The following is a 9536-nucleotide window of genomic DNA, read 5'->3' as shown; positions in this document are numbered from 1 at the left end:
ACAATGTGTTATTATGTGGTACAACGTGTTAGAGTTGATGATGAGGATGAGTTGTGATTATGACTACTGACCAACTTGCTATATGATATATCATTGATAAAAATGATGATCATGAGGAGGTGTTATATGACAATGATGTATTATGATGATAAGTTGTTAATGATATGATGATGATGATGATGATGATGATGATGATGATGATGATGATGATATATTATGTCATTGGATCCATGCACTTGAAACTAATCCATGGTTCTTTCACCCAATGATATAAAAATAATCTCTAAATTGCTACTGTATGAAAACTTGTATAATGACGTATGAATACAAAATAAAACAAAAAAGAAATACCCAACAATAGTAGTAGCGCGGGTAGGGAGGCGCGCTACTAGTAACTACCAGTAGCGCTGTGCACCAAAAGCGCTACTCCTAAGCACGTATAGCAGTAGCGCGGGCAAGCACACGCTACTGATAAACTTTAGCTATAGCGCCGTATCAGTAGCGCGCCACCCCGCGCTACTGATATGCCTAAAACCGCGCTACTGCTAGCCTTTTCCTTAATAGTGTTAGGTCAGGTTGCCCTTAATGTCACTACTCTCCAAGCCATTACTCGTATCTTAGGGGGAACAGGGCACCCCCATACCGTGTCTTAGACGACTTTGGTGCCGTTCGGTGCCCTGCTCGTGGTGCACGCAAAAGTGTGATTTTTTTCGTCGAGTTACAGCTTGTACATGCTCCTGACGCTCAAGATTTTGTGGGGGTCGGGCGCCCATGCGAAGACGTCCTCAAGCTGACGCGGTGACGGCCAAATCTTCAATTAAAAACATTAAGGTACGCGGAAGGCGTGCCCCCTCGCGCTGTCCACGTAGGATAGAAAAGGTGCCTCAGGTCGAGTTGTGATTGGTATACCAAACAGCCGAAGGAAGAAAAAAAAAACAGATCGCACAGCCCAACCCCTCGCGATTCCTCTCCCTCTCCCTCGTCTGGGCCTCCCCCACATCCGCCGCCGCCACCAGCGCCCTTCCCCACAGCCGCCACCCCCGCCCCCGCCCCTTCTCTCCTACCATCATCTTCTCCCCTCCATCGGAAACCTTCTCCCCTCCCCCTCTCCCCAAATCGAGCAACAGGTCCGGATCCACGGACACGACGGTGCGAGCCCCATGATGCAGGCCGAGGCCGCGTGACGAGGTGATTTTTTCTGTGTGTGCTGGTTGTAGGGTGTATCTACTGTGATGCCACATCTATTATTGTTGTGAATAGAAGCTTCAATGGATGGACAAGATGGTAGCATCATGCTGGTGTGTTCCTCTGTGCTGAACCGGCAATACTTTTCCAAAGCTTACATCTCTTTTGGATGATTGTCATGTTTGGTTGTTGAACTAATCGGAATTCATAGAAATTTACCAAACCTTGAAACTTTTCTGAGTGATTTTTGTTTGTTATTGTAAGAGAATATATTCAATTATTTCTGATTGTATTGCATACTCACAATGGACCGAAGATTTTATTGATTTGACTCAGGCAGTTTGAAGGGTGAATTAGCTTGGGGAACAACCAATATGAAGCTACAGACTTCAAGCGGACCATGACTTTCTCATTGTTGCAAGTTGGTGCCCTCGACAAGTAGTGGAATCATAATTTTTGTAGCCATATCCATTGTTTAGTTGCTCTAATGTTTGCACCGGCAACACATTGCCAGGAATCACTTCTCTGTGTTTTTTGTTGTCGCAGACCGGCCAATTCAGGTAAGAGGACACTCTTGCTAACCGTCTTGATTTGTAATTCCTCATAATCTATGATGTTTTAAGTTACAACAAATATGGAACTAAATTTGTCATATTTGTCTTCCAAAAACAGGAAGTTGGTGATTTTTGTGAGATATGAGATAATACTGTTTTAGCACACATGCTATTTTAATCTAGAGAACCCAATTATATGCATGATATTCAGTTCACTTCAAGTGCAGGTTTCTTCTCACAATTAAGTCCCCCTACATGAATGCAACGGCCAGTGATTTTTTTCTACTAGCGTCAATCATTGGCATGGTCCTTTTCATTGTTCTCTAATAGTCTCACGTCCACTATTTCGTGCATCTGTATGCCCACATCTAAAATGCTACCTGTATCGCAAGGCTTATAATGCAAACATTAGCATCACTGGCTTTGTAGTGAGATTAATCATTATATGATGTCTGAATTATCCCCATTGACCTCCCTGAACTATCCACACCAGACCTATTGGTTTTGCAGATTGGTCTACCTTAATTCAGTGTGAGGTACTTTTTTTTTGTTGGTCGATCCATGATTTGTGTGTCTTGCTGATGCTATGGCTATTCTATTTAATTTTGTCGGCCTACATTGTGTGAAGAACGAGTTGTGCCACCTTTTCATGGTGGATGAAAGGGTAGGTGCATGTTAGTATATGGTTAAATTGAGCTTGGCAGTAGATGGTTGGTTTGCCTTTTCTTTTTCTGTTCATGTGGTTCCTGGTTTGTAGGCTCCAGTGCTCTGTTATTTTAGATGGGGTGAGCAGGGACCTTTTCCCCTTTTGTTGGTTAGAATAAAAGGGAAGTTTTATGGTACTTATTGCATGAAGTAAGACAAGTTTTCTTTTGGCATCAATAGTGCTATATAAGTGAATGTTATGATGAAATCTGCACGGCCAGTATTATTTATTCTTCGATTCTTGGTTTACCTTCCTGATCGAAGGTGATTTCATACATTTGAACCATCGCCAGATTTAGTGCCCTGTATGTTGGTTCCATGGTGAAATCACCCAATCCTTGGGGTGTTTACATTGAGATTTTGGATGCAGCTGCTGTCCCATTTTTCTATGTTCAGTAAAGAGCTCTGGACATCTATTAAACCAAGGTTTTCATCCTTCCAAACATGTGCACATATTGCTAGCAACCCAGTCTACACTCTCTGATTAGCTTCGAAACAATCTTGTTTTACCTTTACCATACAGTGAATGAAATTAGTTGTTCACCATAGCGCTCCACCGCTGTACGCAATAAGACGAAGCAATGGACATCTTAGAAAAATATAAAAGATTGGTCCTTGCTTTTGCCTTGGTGTTTTTAATTTCTGTTTATGCCGTTTTGTTTGCTCTATTCTATTTGTGTAATTATCCTACAATGTTCTTTGGAAGTTGGGGTTTGAGATAACTCTTTCTTGAAATTTGGATGCAGGGTTGCTCCACGCAAGGTTCCATACCCAGAGCACATTTTGATAAGTTTATGGGACATAATTATTTACCTGGAATTTATTGAGATCAAGGCAGCGAAATATTCCTTTCATGTTGTGGACCATCGTTTCGTTGCTTGGCAGATGAAATAGACAAAAAATACAGAGATTAATCCCGTGAGTGGAAGTAAGCTGCGCTATCCTTACAAGATTAAGCCGTTCTATAGTATACCGAGTAACTTCAATGGCTAGACTTACGTTGCAGGTATTTAGCTAAACACATGTTGTATAGATTCTCTTTTTACTGTGATTCGTTGGCAATATTGTCTACCATTTTTACATGAATGAATCTCCTTCCCTATATTTATTGATGTGATTAGTAGCAACAACCAACTCGAAGAGAACCTTCAGACTTACCAATACAATGTCCCGCTTGCTTTACTCTGTGATGAACATAGTTTCCAGATTTATTTGTGCATGGTGGCATTCTGAATATTTTGTATACCGGTAGCTTCAGTTCTAACTATGCTTTTTTATTTATTCCAGGGAAATAGCTACATCGTCTTTTTGGAGTGAAACTGCTGAAGCTTTTGATGCAGACAAACTCGATACAGATTAGTTGCAGGGTCTTGTGGTTGCTCTGTTATAGGCTGCACATATAGAAACAAGATTGTAATGTTATCTCCCTTTAATTGTCTTTTTCTGGACAGGCTTTTCCATCATGGTGATACATCTCTTATACTAACAGTCATGGAGAGGGATCTGATCTGGTCAAGATCTCCGAGCGCTCTGCAGATCAGGTACCCGACCTGCTTGGATTCAGCAGTACAGTCTGATAAGAACTAGTTAGTTATCAAAAGATTCTGTGAGAGTTTCATCTCTGCAGATATGGTGGTTCACTTCGACGGCGAGATGCAAACTATGGACGATGTCTTGATGCAGAGGAATTGTTGTGCAGTGACGGCGGTCATATTGCTTGTAGCTGCTGGGATCGTGGAAAAGTGGCGGCGACAACACATGAATGACCTTGATGGTGGTGCTACTTGAGCACCTGGTCTTGAGCTCCGGGGTGAAAGCCTTGGTCTGCCCCAAGTTGGGTATACCTGACAATGGCGATGTTTTGACGTCGTTACCTTGTTGAAGGCATTGTTCGGAATGTTCGGACTGATTCTTCAGAGTGAAAACTTAGATTCCAACCTTCGGTGGCTGGATCCGGTGACGGTGACACTTGAATGTCATTCCCTTCCTTGAGGCGTTGATGTTGAAGAACCTCGTCGTCCGCGTAGTGTCATGAGATTGTCGGTGCAGATATGGTCATTGTTATAGTTTGCCGATCGTGATGTGATCGCTTTGGGGCATTTTTCTTTTTTCCTCGCCTATGCATAACTTTGGTCTTGTATGACTTTGCTATTTGTCGGCGTGTTTTTGTGTGCGTGCGTTGGTGTTGGCTGTGTGCATCCTAGCTATGCAGAGGCCGGGTGTGTGCTCATTGTGTTTGTATCTTCTTGATGCTCCATTTTGAGTCAATAAAATCCACCCTTTACCGAAAAAAATAAGAAAGGGAAAAGAGCCATTAGAAAAACACGGAATTGAGTCAGACTTATTTGTTTAGGAACATGACTTTCAGCCTAAAATGGTGTTGGTGTTTCATGAAAAGTTTCGCCAACACCATTTTGACAAATAGAAAAGTTGAGTACAGTAGCAGTTGGACTGAAAATAATATAGCGAGCCACAATAAAACAAATAACATATTGGATATCACACTGTCTTATGATTGAATAGCAGAAAAATATGTTGGCAAATTTTTAGGAGCATGGTTATCATTGGTTTGATAACCAAGCAGGGAAATAGTTCCAAAAAATAGACCAGCTTAAATAAGAGTGCATTTTTTATTATTTCATGAAGCAGAGAGTATTTTAGTAAGCTGTAAGGTACTAATTGTTTTCCTATGTAGCTAAGTATGAAGATGGGGCCTCAAAATTTAGTACTACTTTCTTCTGCTTTGAATTATCATTTTGATTTTCAACAAATTATTGCTTTCCGGTAACTTTATATTTCTTATTGTATTTAGTTCGTGTCGATTTGGGTAATCTTGCATCATACATTTCAAATATTTAATTGCAGTCATTCTCCTCATCGATACTCGCGAAAAAATGGCCTCTTCTTCCAGTGCCCGAAGCAGCCACATAGCCATATGCCTCGTCATGATTCTCCTGGTCGTTAGCATGCGAGAAGCCTCCGCCGTCACGCCTGCCGGCCAGCGATGTGAAGGACCAGACGGTTGTCAGTAAGTACACGCTATTTCTGCTCAAAACTATTGATTTATTGCATCGATGTTACCTCTTCAGTAGAGTTGTGTTAGCTCCTTCTGTTACTATCCATTCTGTATACTCTATATGTGTTTATTTTTTTGGAAATTCCGTTTGCCTTTTTTGACACGGGATTTAGTGGGAGTTAAATCTCCAACAGTTAGTTATAGTGAAATTGCAAACGATTATGTGGCTTCAAAGGATCCTCAATCCTGGCACGCAAGGTTTGTTAGTTACCCGTAACATGCAATAGTAATTTCAGTTCAGTCTACCTGTCCGCATTTGGGTTCATAGTGTCAAGTTGATTGCTCCTGATCAACTTCTTAATGCTATTTGTCATCCCTAGGTGAAAGCGGTAAAGTTGATGGTGATCTAGAAAGTTTTTTCTGATATTGATGATGTGGAGGTACCTTTATTCATCCATCTTTGAACATGTTTGAGCCTGAAAAAAGGACCTGATAGGTTATTCATTATCTCTAATTCTTCATTAATTTTGTAGGTTCATGGGTATCTTCACAATGAGGAAAAGACACAGTAGAAAAAGATAATTTGGGAGGAAATGAACAAAGAATACCTAGAGGTAGGTATTGTAACTCTAGCAAGATGAGGTGGCTCTTATTCTCACAATAGGGTGTAGTGTTACTGTCCGCTGCTTTATTTGACATGAAAAATCCGCTAAAGTCAGCACCGCGTGCCTGAAAATCTACACGTAGTCAAGTACACTGACTGAAAGTGTACAAGTAATCAAGTAGTCTGACGAGAGGGCATTTTGAAAGATGTTTGCTTGTTGTAGTTGTACGCTCTGATGCGATTAAGCTTTTTCATAATATAATCGTTGAACAGCGGTTCGAAATAATAAAAATATGTTCAACAGGTCGGCATTGCTTACATGCAGATTTTCTATACAAATGGCAAACAACAACGAGAAAAGGGCAGTGTATCAACCTAACACCGCCCAGCCACCACTCAGGCGGCGCGCCAATGGTGCGCCCCAACCTCTAGTATCTCTTGAAAGTAAACATGCATGAAGTGGGTGCAAAGAGCAGCCTCGTCCCAACGTCATTGGCCGTCCAGTAGATCTGAGACCGGGTGTAGACGGCAGTTTGCCCGGTTGGTGATGACCCGACATGAATGTGGCCTCGGCAACCACGGGTCTCTTCAGATTCTAACACTCTCGCCATTACCAATACGCCAGACCAAGCCCTTCTTGAGAAGGTCTAGTCCATGACCAAAAATGCCATGTCGAAGATGCATTTCCTGCAAAAATAGTATCCTCGAGGCAGCCATTAGGATAATATTTAGCTTTTAAAACCTTCGCGCATAGGGACATCGGTTTTGTTAAAAGGCGCCAAGCTTGTCGCGCAAGCAACGCTTGGTTAAAAAGGCGGAAGTCACGTAAACCCAGCCCTCCTCTGCATTTAGGTTTAGTCATCCTGTCCCAGGATATCCAGTGAGCTGTATTTTGAGACCGTATAATATGGGAGACAACGGCTTCTGATATGGACGTGGAACAACTCTGCACTGTTGTTGGTGCACAAGCAGCATGCACTGGATCGGCGGAACAACATCACCGGTCCTGTCGCTTGCGGCGGTTCGGTTCATCCGCTCGAAAAGCATCATTGTATGCGAAGGTGCTCCTCCAGATCTGGGTATGACGGCAGTTCCCTTCTTTCTTCAGCGTTGCCTCGGTGGCCGTGGAGGCAATGGTGGGCGGCGTTTCGGTGTGGCACAAGATTCTGTCACGGTGAATTTTTAGTTTTACTTCTTGCAGAATCTTTAATGCAATATTGCAAGACATCTACGTATGTCTCTTGTAATGACCACATGTGTACTATTTGTAATCCGTTTGTTTAATCAAATATATGTGGTTTTCTAAAAAAAACATCACTGTCTTGACTGTTGGGTGGACGGATTCGCGTAAGAATATGGATTCACGTGAAAGGGTGCACCGTTTTCCTTTCGCACTTACGCCAATGCTATACATTCACGCGTTCAACGGCCATCGACGACCGACGGTAGCTAGTAGTTGGATCCGGCTTGCCTGCTCCCTCCCATGCTTCCATCTGTGCTCCCACTTCATCCTACGGCTGTCTTTTTTTTTTCTTTCTAATCTAATCATCTCCCCCTGATTTTAAGGGGGTGGGGCCGGGTTTTATTTTGTTCCAATCAAATCAAGCCACGTACGCGGGAGCACGGATGGGCACACGCCGGGGGAGCAGGCAAGTCTCGTCCCTAGTAGTTGTAGTTGTACGTACGAATTAACGAGGATACTTCATATACCATTACTTCCAAATGTGTGCAGGAGTACGTGGTGGTCCTGTAAATTCACGTGTCCACAACCACCATCTGCCGACACAAGGACCCTAGCATAAGCATGAGATACCACGACTTACGGTTGGCTAATCATGTACTCCCTCCGTCCGGAAATACTTATCATTAAAATAAATGAAAGAGGATGTATCTACATGTATTTTAGTTCTACATATAATCCTTTCTTGTCCATTTTGATGACAAGTATTTTCGAACAAGGGAGTAAAAGAAAAGTGCTTTTTATGTACTTACATTACATGCATGCATGCATGCTTTGGCACCGTGGTCCATTTTCTCCAAGGGATATACGTGCATGCATGGCCCCATAGTGCCACGACTTTTGAAACCGATCTGTTTTAATTGGAACCAACAACATATGCATGCATGTGGCCGTCATTATGTATCCAGTCATCACGGAATTGACCAAGTGCTATGTTCAGATTCCAAAATGACAAACACTACGAGCTAGACGCGTACGATGTTCTCCGGCCGCCATAGCTAGTTAGGGCAATGGTCCGTAACGCGGCGGTGCTCGATGATATCTATGCCAGCTGATTGTTCTTGCTAACGCATGGGTGCTACATTACACGCATTGTCAAGCAAAAAAAACACGTGTTGATGTTGTACATCCTCCCACTCTCTCACACAGAATAAAAACACGCACCGGCTCTTTTTTCCTTGCACAACAAAGTGAGCCACACCTCAGTAGAATAAACGTGCACTGGTAGCTGGACTGATCACGTTTAGAAAGAAAAAAGAAAAGTAGCATAAATTAGTACTCCCTCTGTGAGCCCTTGCAAAAGAAAAGAAGTGGAGAAACCAGAACTGCGTGCACGGCCGACACCCCTCCCCACCCCCCCCCCCCCCCCCCCGACCCCCGCGTCGCCCGTGCCGGGCGACTCGGGGGGAACCCTAGCCGCCGGCGCCCCGTCGCCCGCCCTTCGCTCGCCCCCGCGTTGCTGCCGCCGGAGGGCCGGCCGGCAAAGCCGCGCCGGGCCCTAGGATGGCGGCGGCGGGGCTGTCCTTCCTCCTCCCCCCCCCCCCCCCCGCTCCCCCTCGCGCCAGATCTGGGCCGGTTGCGGCGCTGGCCTCCTCCTCCGGCGGCGGCGGCCTCCCCCGGTCTCCCCTGCTTGCTGACGGCGCGGGTGGACTGCCCCGGCCGCAGTTCCCCGCGGTGAGGCCCTGTTCTGCCCCAGCGCGATCTGGGCGCCCTCTCAGGTTAGTTGCGGTTCTATGGCCGGCCGGACTCGGCTGGGCCCTGCTAGCTGCGGCTCCTCCTCCTCCGACCCCCCCCCCCTTTCCGGCGAGTTCTAGTCCGCCTCTTCGGGGGCCGGCCATGGAGGCTGCGGTTGTGCCGTCGGTGTCCGCCTTCTTTGGCACGCCGGTCGGATTTGGCTGCGCGCAAATCCACTTCGACTTCACCACCTCGCCAACCCCCGCAGGGGCGACTTCAGCCTGGCGGTGATGCACCTGCGCCCCTTCCTGCGTCCGTCGCCGGCCAGTGCGGCTTTGGGCCCGATGAACCTCGAAAGATGCGCTCTTTCCGGCTCTCTTGGCTCTTTGGCTCCTCGTCCGCTCCATCACCACCCTGCGGTGTTTTGGTTGGCCATCCATCCCGGGGCATCTTCGTCAGCGGCATGCTCCGGGTGCTGCGTCCCCTTCCAGTTCCCTGGGCCCGTCGGCGTCCCTGCTGCTCCGGTCCCGGTGGCCCGGATCTGCGTTCCTTCCAGAT

At 45.4% G+C, this 9536-nt stretch overlaps 1 long non-coding RNA gene across 2 annotated transcripts; it reads left to right on the top strand.

Moving 5' to 3' along the window:
• Nucleotides 1-1053: 1053 nt before the first annotated feature.
• LOC123146105 (uncharacterized) lies at nucleotides 1054-4733 on the top strand. 2 transcript variants are annotated; one of them, XR_006472615.1, is made up of 3 exons: nucleotides 1054-1745; nucleotides 3191-3450; nucleotides 3732-4733. It is a non-coding gene; the product is annotated as an uncharacterized lncRNA (long non-coding RNA). The 2 variants fall into 2 exon arrangements; XR_006472614.1 differs by having other exon boundaries at nucleotides 1054-3450; nucleotides 3732-3985; nucleotides 4072-4733.
• Nucleotides 4734-9536: the final 4803 nt, after the last annotated feature.

This window comes from Triticum aestivum, chromosome 6D (genome assembly GCF_018294505.1).
Source record: "Triticum aestivum cultivar Chinese Spring chromosome 6D, IWGSC CS RefSeq v2.1, whole genome shotgun sequence".
Taxonomy (NCBI): Eukaryota; Viridiplantae; Streptophyta; class Magnoliopsida; order Poales; family Poaceae; genus Triticum; species Triticum aestivum.
The sequence above is the reverse complement of the archived record's forward strand: the minus strand, read 5'-3'. Positions and strand labels throughout refer to the sequence as shown.